The 12,608-nt window shown below is 29.3% G+C and overlaps 1 protein-coding gene across 1 annotated transcript in view; it reads left to right on the forward strand.

Annotated features, from left to right (window-relative positions):
• Positions 1-12,608, forward strand: part of LOC126893217 (cytoplasmic polyadenylation element-binding protein 2) — a 577,895-nt gene that overhangs the window by 540,450 nt on the left and 24,837 nt on the right. The window lies entirely within an intron of this gene.

The following is a 12,608-nucleotide window of genomic DNA, read 5'->3' on the forward strand; positions in this document are numbered from 1 at the left end:
TCTCTTGTCATTTTTCTCTAAAATTGATTGTTGTCGAGTTATATGCGATTAAAAATTTGAAAAATGCGGAAATGGCCATTTTCAAGTCTTAATAACTCGATTAAAAATTATTATTATGAAATTCAAAAAGTGTCCAAATCAAGTTTCAAAAACCCCTTCTTCAAGGTCCTGAAGGGGTTTTTGTCATTATTTTAAAGCAAAGCTGCTATTTTTAATTATTAACAATTAGCGCTATAATCCAACTGTATCGTCGCTCCCGTTAGCGAAACTATTTCGATTATATTTTTTTGCACAAACTCAAAAAGAGGTCCTTATAACACATCCACAGGGTGCCGGGCGGTGCCGTGGTCGAAACAATGTCTAAACAATTTTTTTTAACAAATTCACAAAAATAATTTTTTCATTGCGAACGATATTTTTAGATAATTTGGGTTATTCTGAGCAAAAAAGGTCTCTTGTGATTTTTCTCTAAAGTTGATTGTCGTCGAGTTATATGGCCATTTTCGCATTTTTTAAATTTTAAATCGCGTATAACTCGACAACAATCAATTTTAGAGAAAAATCACAAGAGACCTTTTTTGCTCAGAATGTCCCAAATTATTTAAAAAAATATTGTTCGAAATAAAAAAAATGATTTTTGTGAATTTGTTTAAAAAAGAATATGTGTGTACTTTGTACGCACGTAAGAAGTTATACTTCTATTATAATATAATTTCAACGAAATAAATATACCTTCTTAACAGTTACAATACAAAAAATTAACAATAATTACCAAAAATGAACCAAAACTTAACCATGAAAAATATTTAAAAAAAAAGAAAAAAATATGAATCGTCCGGGATTTGAACCTGCAATCTCGCGATTTTTTTATCTCTGGTCCAATGCTCTACCAGCAAGGCCATCAAGCCGCATGCAACTTAACTTTCAGATATACATAATTATACATCACGGTGACAAGTGAAATATAAAAATAGATGTTTTATTATTTTACGCCCAAGGAAGACAAATCCAAAGACACAAAATTATAATAAAAAACCTTTTAAACCACCTTTTTCAAATTCCGCAAGTTGTATTATTAATATTAATGTTAATAAATGAAATATAAATATTTTGACGTTTCACAATTTGACAGTTCACTTTTAACTGCAGTGCCTTAAAAATTTTAAAGCACTAGTGCCTTAAAGTAGCATTTTTAACGCTCCTATGGAGTCCTAAAAATTGCATTTTTAACACGTTTGTAGAAAAATATATTTAAAAACACTAATATATTCTTTCCACGCCTTTTCTGGACTGATACATACATAAATTAAAACATTTTGAAGTATAACTTCAAAAATATAATATGAAAACTATTTAAAAAGGCAGTATAACTATTAACTAACCTTTGGTGTTTCTCTTCCCACAAATTTTAAAACGCAACAACCATACATAACCAAACCGTCAACCGTCCAAACCACAGCTGCGCTACAGCTGCCATATTGGATAATTTTTGACATGTCATTTGAACATCCAATCAGAACAAAGTTATAATGCGCATGCGCCCGGATCGTAGGTCTTAACATATAAAAATTCACCCTCATATCGCGCGTAAAGAAGTATAACTTCAAAAAATTGTTTAAACAATTTTTCGACCTCGACACCCTCTGGATGCGTTATAGGACCTCTTTTTGAGTAAGTTTGTGCAAAAAAATCGAATCGGAACGCGGGCGACGATACAGCGCGGTCTAAATAGAGAAGATTTCGAACAGACCAGGACATTTAGAGCAAAAAACACCGAAATAAATCGAATACAGCACCTATTGACTTACAATTTTTTGCATTGTATTGGGGATGCCGTCAGGAAAAAAGTGTACAATAGAAAAATGGGTTGAAATACATAATTTCAGTTACAATACAACGCATCCAAAAGTGCATGAAATTTTTGGGGCCATATCGAATTTTATGAAAACATGTCAAAATCAGTAATCAAGGGACAGATTTTGTTACCCGGGGGATTTTGCGGTCGCTGAAGACGAATACACTGGAGTTTCGAGGGTTTCGGCACTAAATTAATGCAAGAAGATTATTCGGGGGTTTTTTGGGTTGCTGAACACGAATATGACATCAAAACCGACCCTCGGAGCACCGGAGCACCTAGTGCGCGTGGTGGCTAATTTCGAGGCTTTCGACACTAAATTGGTGCAAACAGGGCACTCGGAGTTTTTTGAGATTGCTGAACACGAATAGGACGTAGGTGAAGGCCTCTGGTGTTATGGAAAACGAATAACAACCCTAGTGTACAGGGTCGACAGAACAAAACTTATGGAGTGCCGACCGAAGTGGATAATTCTTATAGCGCGTTATTACTATACACAATATGTAGGTTAATGAAATTTTGCTTATGTCTGCTTATTACTAAATTTTTAATATTTTTGGGAATTTAAAATTAGATTCGATTTAATTCGATTCGATTTGATTTGATCCGGTTCAATTACCGCACACCCTGTATATTAATAGAGGTATATACAGATATATGGATATATGGATAAATATAAACCATAGCTTTAGTATCAATATATTTACCAATAAACTGGTAAAAATTGCAAATAAAAGGAAGAAAGACAGAATGCTTTGATGATATAACTAAAGAAACTAAATACAAACTATTTTGACTTATTATACAGGAAAACGTCGTATGAAAACGAGGGATTTTAATCTAGAGAAATAAGGTTTTTGTCGGGACACTTGAGCAGCCAGGTTGCCAATGGATTTTTTGGGTATTATATACCTGATACATTATAATAAATACAAAAATGCCCGTCACAGTTCGGACGAGAAACTTAGTTATTAACACATAAGGGTAAAAAATGGCAATTTTTTCGTTTAAATCGCTACCGGTAAAAATAGGGTAACTAAATATCTTATTTATAATATTCTTCTTTTTGTAGATGAACCAAGGTTTAAAAAGGCACTTTTTGAATTTTGATCCGATCCTTTTTTGTTTCGGAAAGTGCAAAATAAGACTAAAATTTCAAAAATAAAAAATGTGCCATAACTTTTGCGAAAATGGTCTTAAGACTTTTATATTGCACGAAAAGTTGAGTCAAACATTCCATATAATGCACAAAAATTTTTAAGACGATACGTCAATTAGGTTAAATTTTATTCAATTTGTTTATCGCAAAGAGCTTTTTGTTCGCAATGTTGTTGTTCAGAAAATAATAATGGCATAGCAATTCTGTGGAAACCACATGCAAGAATAATAGTTATATTTTTGAAGTATTGAAAAAAATCATTAAAAAGTCGATTTTATCACTCCGAAAAATTACGAATTTTAAGAAAAAACTTTTGCCTAGGTTAATTAGGTTCAAAGTTAGCCACTTTTATTATTTAATTCGCAGTTACTTCTATATACGTCAAATTCTCCTGTAACAGTGTTAGTTACCATACTACTCCGAAACGGCTTGGCCGATTTTTATAAAATTTTACACGTTTATCTTGTAGGACGTTGAAGAGGTTTTAATCTATTTTTTATACTCATAAGTTATAAGGGGGGTTGATCCCCTGACATTTTTTTATTTTTTTGGACAAAATTATTTACCTTAATTTTATATGATGTAGAATTAAAAAATACATACAACTCTTAATTTTCACTCTTCTATCACCAACCCCTATTTGTTAATAGGCATCTATATATTTACATCTATAAAATTCTCCTGTCACAGTGTTAGTTTCCATACTCCTCCAAGACCGCTTGACCGATTTTTATGAAATTATATATGTATATTAGGTAGGTCTTAGAATCGGTCGTAATCTATTTTTCATATCCCTGAGTGATAAGGGGAGTTCCCCCTAATATTTTGTAATGTTAGGTGGGGTTGTGTCTACATAACGTACTCTATAAGACTACGAGTACATACAAATTTAAAAAATTATGATCAAAATCCATCAACAAGTTCCAGCGATATTAATCGCAGCATATGTTTGCAGAATCAGTTTCATTTTTTGAGTGCACGTATTTTAGTATTTCCCCTCCACCGACCACGAATTAATTCCGTTCAGATGCCATTTTTAAATCTTTATTAACCACTCTGTTGAGGTTCAAAGTTTACTCAAACTTTTACACATAACCTATATATCTTCAACTTCAAAATGGCTCTAGTTAAGTTGCTTAATTGTTATAAACAAAGTAGCCGCCAATTAAATAAAAAAAAGTGGCTAACTTTGACCGTAATTAACCTAGGGGAAAAGTTTTTCTTTGAAAATTCGTATAAAAATACCAGTTTTTCAAATTCCATTGCAGTTTTAGCCTACAGTCAATATTAACAAAGATATTCAAATTCTTTATAAGCCAAAAATTACTCTATTTTAGTAAAATGTTTTCTGAGTGATAAAAATGACTTTTTAATGATTTTTTTAAATGCGTTGAAAATATGACTATGCTTCTTTCATGTTGTTTTCACAGAATTGCTGTATCGTTATTATTTTCTGAACAATAACATTGCGAAAAAAAAAGCTCTTTGGGATAAACAAATTGAATAAAATTTAAACTAATTGACGCATCGTCTTAAAATTTTTTGTGCATTGTATGGACTGTTTGACTCAACTTTTCGTGCAATATGAAAGTCCTAAGTGCATTTTCGCAAAAGTTAAAGCAAATTTTTTATTTTCGAAATTTTAGTTTTATTTTGCAATATCCGAAGCAACAAATAATCGGAACAAAATTCAAAAAACGCTATTTTAAACTCATCTACTAAAAAAATATATTATAAATAAGACATTTAATTACCCTATTTTTACCTGTAGTGATTTAAACGAAAAAACTCTCATTTTTGACCCTTATTTGTTAATAACTAAATTTCTCGTCCAAACTGTGACGGGCATTTTTGTATTTATAATGTATTAGGTATATAGTATCCAAAAAACCTATTTGCAATCTGCCTTATTTCCTATTTTTGCCTTATTTCCCTGCTGTATTTGGCATAAGGCAGTGTCTGGGTTGAAAATATCAATAAAATACAACAGGAAAATAAGACCAAGAAAAGACAACAGAAAACAGACGACCATACAAAAAGATTTTTAATATAGAGTGACACCTGACACAGAATAAAATGTGAAGAAAATAACATTATATGGAAAACATGTAATTATGTTGTATGTTTTTAGATATACTTTTAACCCAATATCGCCGTTGAACAACGCCACTGTGTCCCAGTTATTTTCGGTATTTTAGATGAGTTCTATTTATAAGAAAACCGCTACTGAATGGTTTGTGTGTGCCAAATTGTGACTAAGGAAGTCTACTTCAGGCGAAAGGTCTAATTTTTATCGTTTATAAATGTTACAACAAAAATTATAACCGATTAGATCAAATCGACTCATAAAATTCAATTTTCAACACATAACATACTGATGGCCAAAAAGACTTACTATACTGATGGCCAAAAAAATGCATCACATAGAAGGACAAATAGACCTGGATCCCGCGTACCAAAAAAAGTTGATTAATAGCAAGCTGAAAATTTGTTAATAGCTTAACGGTATCTAGTCGGACAGACTTTGATGTATGGGAACACTGGAACAGGGGCAATTTTAATTGTGGAACAGGTTAAAAATTTGGAACGTCAGACTACGAAAACGTTCCATGTATTTTGTCCGACAGAACTTCCAATTAATTTGTTACCATTTCATTAAACTCTCATGCAAAAATCAGACTGGGCATTTTAATGAATGGAACACGAAGAACATGTCTAATGACAGAAATTATGTTGGTTAATATTAGCAGTCTGATTTTTGCATGAGAGTTTAATGAAAGGGTAATAAATCAATTGAATGTTCTGGCCAACAAAATACATGGAACGTTTTCGTAATCTGACGTTCCAAATTTTTAAACTGTTCCACAATTAAAACTTCCCCTCTTTCAGTGTTCCCGTACATCAAAGTTTGTCCAACTGGACACCGTTAAGCTATTAACAAATTTTCAGCTTGCTATTAATCAATTTTTTTTGGTACGCGGGATCCAGGCCTAAAATATTTTTGATAATATTTATTTGTAGAAGTATAGATTATAATATTCTTATTATAGCCCGATCAAGGAACACAAAAATTTACGAAAACCTCCAAAAAAATAAAGGAAGGATGAAAATTTGGGAATGGGTAGTTGAAATTGTCTATTATTAGACTTAGGCAAATATGCAAATTGCATATTTTGCATATTATGCATAAAAAATGCAAAAATTTACAATTTTGCATATTTTTATATAAGTGTGCATAAAATGCATATAATTTGAAATTTTGGTTGTAACTATATCTCTTTATATTCAGGTAACAAATAGCTTGGAAATCTCAATATTTTGTTTTATAATATCTAGGTACCTATTCAAATTTTTGGTATTGCAATGTACTAACTAATAAAAGATACCGGCTTATACATTTTATCACGTTTTGTCCTTGATACAAGGCTTCCAAAATCTGCCAGTTTATATCTCTAGGTAAAAATTTGTATTTTGACGGTCCATTTCACTTTTGTTGTAAAATGAACAGTGTCTTTGTAATTGTGAATAATTATTGTGCTTTGAAAATACCGAAAATACAGTTTTTCAGTGCAATTCATAAAATCAAACTATAGTTTTGTTCAGAAAACTATTACCCAGTTAGAATCTTTCAAATTATCATTGTTAGACAGTTCATTTTGAATAAAAGAATTTGAATCATTGTGTCAAAACATTAAAAGTAATACATATTGGGAAGGAAATTTTCCAAAAATTTAAAGCAACCATGTACTAGCTAGGACATTTTCCGAACCATTTAATTTACAACCACCTATTATCGTAAATTTGAAAGAAAAATTGAAAATTTTGAACAGCATTTGATAATTTATTGTTACCACAATTCGAAATATGTAATATTATCATTTATTTGTTAAAATAGTTAAATATTACTTTAATATTTAATTACATAAGCTTTCTTTGTAAAATATATAGGTACATGTTAATTAATAAAACATGTGAAGATATTTTAAACATTTTTGTAAATAAAGAAAAATTTGTAAATACTGTTTTTATTACATGCATATTTTCTAGATTAACATGCATATTTTAGGGTAAAATACTGCATATTTATGCGCATATTTCATACTTTTTTATTTGCATATTTGCCTAAGTCTATCTATTATTATATAAGAGAAAGTTTACAATTTTACACCCCCTCCATTTTACAAAAATGGAGGGGATTACCCCTTCTCGGGAGTGAAAAAATATACATTCAAAATAAGTTCGGAATTGGATAAAATGACTAATTCTGAGCAACTGTTGCTCTATAGAGTTTTTTCACTAAGTCAATACTTTTCGAGTTATTTGCGAGTGAATATGTTCATTTTTAACAAAAAAAAAACATGTTTTTGGACAGTTTTTCGCAAATAACTCAAAAAGTAAGGATATTATCGAAAAAATATTCCTATCAAAAATATAGCCTATAAAAATGTGAAAAAAATGGTGTATGCGTAAAGTCTGCATACCCACCAGCAGCGGAGTTATAGCTTATGAAAAGTAGGTTCTTATTCGTCCAATTCCAATATTTCGAAGTGAAATGACAAAAAAAACCGAACCAGCACCTTCCTGGGAAAACTCATTATAACTATTTAAAGTGCTTAAAAAAAGGTTTATTTTTGTTTTTTAAAAAAACTTTTACCATTAAAAGTAAGTGAGTTACGCTCAAAATATTATTGGTCGCTTTTATTGTTTGTAAAAAAATCGCGAAAATCACCCCCTAATTAGCATCCAAAATAAAATTAATCGCTGTTGTCTCACAAGTTACTTTGCTTATGAATTCTTTATATGATCTGTAAGTTTCATTGGTTCAAAGTGCGTGTGTTTGAAAAGGATGTAGTTAAAATGACTTGAACGAGTCACTAATCAAGAGTGTATGCAAATTTTGAACAGTCATAGCATAAACAATTTTTGTCTACCGGGAAAACAAAAAATCCGAAATATTCAGAAAAGCAAAACGTACATTTTATTACTCTTTGAAATTTTTGGTATTACTAATAATTTTTAAGTTATTTTGAAAACAAAAATGAAATTTTTTTCAAAATTAGAAAAAAACATTTTTTTAAAACCATTTTTTTAAAACTGCGCGGTCCCCAATAGAGCGGTCTCAATAAGAAAATAATAATATGACAATGATAAGTAATTAGTTTTATTGTAGGATATTATTTTAACCTATTCTTGTTTGAAAATATACAGGTAATATCTAAGTATCTGGTATATACCCCAGTTAATAGGGAAAAAAATCATCGATTTCAGGTAAAAATGTTCTACAGGGTTTTCAAAGTTTTAAACGTTAGATGAGAGATAACTGATGACAATTCCGTGAAGACGTACAGCTGTTTTTGCTTTTTTTTTAAACAATTGCAAAGAATGAAAAAAGCAGTTTTTTGACTATAAAACGTTTCTTGTACATTTTAGAGAAAAATGTTTCAAATAAATGTATATCTTAAAAAGTTCTTTAATTTGGTGGTAAGCATATTGTAATATATAAACAATTGACCGAGATAATTGCAAAAAACCCTCATTTTTGCAGTAAATTATAAATATTAATAACTTTATTTTTTGCACAATGACGTAAAATTTAATGACTTTAAATTATGTCAATTAATGAGTTATTTAAGTGTGCTAAATTTGAACCAGATCGACCAAATAGTTTATAAGTTATTCAATTTGTTTACCCCAGAGAGCAATTGTTTATACAACTGTTCTTGCCCTACAGTGACTCTGTGAGATATTTAGCAGATCGCAGTCGATTATTTGAGACTTTAATTTTAAGACGTATTAAAAAAAATTTAACATTTTATTGAAATTGTTATTAAAAAAACTGTTTGAAAAAGACCTGACTTTTTAGCTTATAAACAATTAGAATAACTTAGATATTTTTTATGTTCCGTGCTTGTATGTAGGCTCAATGAAAAGCTGATGAAAAAATGCATATAAAAAAAGAAAAAATAATTTTATATGTTCATTTTTTATTGTTAAAACTACTGTCCCCAAGAGGGTCCTGTTTTTACTCATTTTCCTGAACGATGCCTCTCAAACGGCATGCTGCAGAACCAAACGCCGCTGAAACGGGTCGGTGGAATCGAGAACCGCTGAAACGGGGACTGTTAAATTGGGGTCTTACCATGTAGACTTCATGCATACACCATTTTTTTCATTTTTTTATAGGCTATATTTTTGCTAAGAATATTTTTTTCGATAAAATCCTTACTTTTTGAGTTATTTGCGAAAAACTGTCCAAAAACATTTTTTGTTAAAAATGAAAATATTCACTCGCAAATAACTCGAATAGTATTGACTTGTGAAAAAACTCTATAGATCAAAAGTTGCTCAGAATTAGTTATTTTATATAATTCCGAACTTATTTTGAATGTATATTTTTTCACCCCCGAGAAGTGGCAATCCCCTCCATTTTACAAAAATGGAGGGGATGTAGAATTGTAAACTTTTTCTTATACAGTATGTCCCTGTAAGTTGTATCCATATGGAAAACTTTTTTATTATTAATTTTACGAAAAAAAGTTATTCTTTATAAAAAGCTCTGCATGGTCCAAGACCTAAGATTTAACCATCAAATATCAAATTTTTTGAATATTATACGAGGTATGTCAAAAAGTTTGAATTTCACTCAAGTGTAAAGTAGCTTTATTTTTCGTAATATTGGAAATTGCTATTATGATAAGTTGTTTGGAATTAAAAACTATATTCTAATCTGCAATTAAACCCTTCTAATTGAAAAAAAAATTTTTTTTGAGAAATTATGGATAACTATCATTATTTTTTCAGTTATTTCAATTCTGATAACTCTTTTATTATTAATTTTACGAAAAAAAGTGATTCTTAATAAAAAGTTCAGGATGGTCTAAAACTTAAAATACAACCATCTTATATCAAATTTTATCAATTTTATACGAGGTATGTCAAAAAAGATAAATTTAGATCAAAAGTAAAGTACCTTTATAGTTCAGAATATTTCAATTAGAAGGATGTAATTACATACTGAAACATAGTTTTTAATTCTAAATAACTTTTCACAATAACAATTTTCGATATTGTGAAAAATAAACGTATTTTACTCTTGAGCGAAATTCATATTTTTTGACATACCTCGTATAAAATTGATAAAATTTGACAAAAGATGGTTGTATTTTAGATTTTAGACCATGCAGAACTTTTTATTGAGAATCACTTTTTTTCGTAAAATTAATAATAAAAGAGTTATCTGAATTAAAATAACTGAAAATAATGTTATAATTATCCGTAATTAAAAAAAAAAATTTCAATTAGCAGGATGTAATTGCATACTAGAATACAGTTTTTAATTCCAAACAACTTTTCATAATAGCAATTTTCAATATTGTGAAAAATAAAGCTACTTTACTCTTGAGTGAAATTCAAACTTTTTGACATACCTCGTATAATATTCAAAAAATTTGATATTTGATGGTTAAATCTTAGGTTTTGGATCATGCAGAGCTTTTTATAAAGAATAACTTTTTTTCGTAAAATTAATAATAAAAAAGTTTTCCATATGGATACAACTTACAGGGACATACTGTATATATTTTTGAAGTGAAAACTTCTTTAGGGACGTTGTGCGATTTTTGGATAGGGGAAAAAGCATTGAATTCGCGACCGTCATCGCGACCGTCATTGCGACCGTCGTCGCTTATGTTATATATTATGTGTATGTATATACAGTATGTCCCTGTAAGTTGTATCCATATGGAAAACTTTTTTATTATTAATTTTACAGAAAAAAGTTATTCTTTATAAAAAGCTCTGCATGGTCCAAAACCTAAGATTTAACCATCAAATATCAATTTTTTTGAATATTATACGAGGTATGTCAAAAAGTTTGAATTTTACTCAAGAATAAAGTAGCTTTATTTTTCTCAATATTGAAAATTGCTATTATGAAAAGTTGTTTGGAATTAAAAACTATATTCTAATATGCAATTACATCCTTCTAATTGAAAAAAAAATGTTTTTGAAAAATTATGGATAACTAACATTATTTTCAGTTATTTCAATTCTGATAACTCTTTTATTATTAATTTTACGAAAAAAAGTGATTCTTCATAAAAAGTTCTGGATAGTCTAAAACCTAAAATACAACTATCTTATATGAAGTTTTATCAATTTTATACGAGGTATGTCAAAAAAGATAAATTTAGATCAAAAGTAAAGTACATTTATAGTTCAGAATATTTCAATTAAACGGATGTAATTACATAATGAAACATAGTTTTTAATTCTAAATAACTTTTCATAATAACAATTTTTGCTATTGTGAAAAATAAATGTATTTTACTCTTGAGCGAAATTCATATTTTTTGACATACCTCGTATAAAATTGATAAAATTTAACATAAGATGGTTGTATTTAAGGTCTTAGACCAGGCAGAACTTTTTATTAAGAATCACTTTTTTCCGTAAAATTAATAATAAAAGAGTTATCTGAATTAAAATAACTGAAAATATTGTTAGTTATCCAAAATTAAAAAAAAAAAAAATTTCAATTAGAAGGATGTAATTGCATACTAGAATATAGTTTTTAATTCCAAACAACTTTTCATAATAGCAATTTTCAATATTGTGAAAAATAATGCTACTTTACTCTTGAGTGAAATTCGAACTTTTTGACATACCTCGTATAATATTCAAAAAATTTGATATTTGATGGTTAAACTTTAGGTTTTGGACCAAGCAGAGATTTTTATGAAGAATAACTTTTTTTCGTAAAATTAATAATAAAAAAGTTTTCCATATGGATACAACTTACAGGGACATACTGTATAATAATAGACAATTTCAACTACCTATTCCCAAATTTTCATCCTTAATTTATTTTTTTTTTGGGTCAGATTGTTCTTTGATCGGTCTATTATGTGATAACATTATAAAACAATTTGCAACGCCATTTTCGCCAAAACATTAATTAATGGCTCCTCCTTGATTTTCTATTCACTCAGTTACTGAATGGGGCATTAATCTAATTAGGTGGTCTATGTCATATCGTGACCCGTCAAAATAGCCCGGTCAAAACAGCCCCGTCAAAAAAGCCCCGTCAAAATAGCCCCAACACAAAATAGCCTCGACAAAATAGCCCGCAAACAAAATAGCCCCGACAAAATAGATCGCACACAAAATAGCTCCGGTCAAAACAGCCCCGGCTAAAACAACCTCTTATAAACAATTACATAATTATTTATACAAGGTGTCCAAAAACTTTTCATTTAAATTATTTGACAAAAAGGAAGAATGTATTTAATTTATTTAATTTAAAATGCATTTTACTGTTGCCCGAAAACAAAAAAAAATGTTTATATCATAAATTAACATTGATTTTCGCTTAACTTAAATGTTCAAACTTCCAAGAGGCAGGAAAGACAAGACTCGAGTTCTCTGAAAAGACAATTTTTATTTTATGTGGTTAAGATAAACATCTGAATAGAGGATAATTACCATTTCCGAAAAAATGTATTTTTAAGGAATTATTTCATGATGAATTCTGAAAGACGCTTTTTTGTCGGGGCTATTTTGTCGGCGGGCTATTATTCCGCGGCCATTTTGTCT

This window comes from Diabrotica virgifera, chromosome 10, assembly GCF_917563875.1.
Source record: "Diabrotica virgifera virgifera chromosome 10, PGI_DIABVI_V3a".
NCBI lineage: Eukaryota > Metazoa > Arthropoda > Insecta > Coleoptera > Chrysomelidae > Diabrotica > Diabrotica virgifera.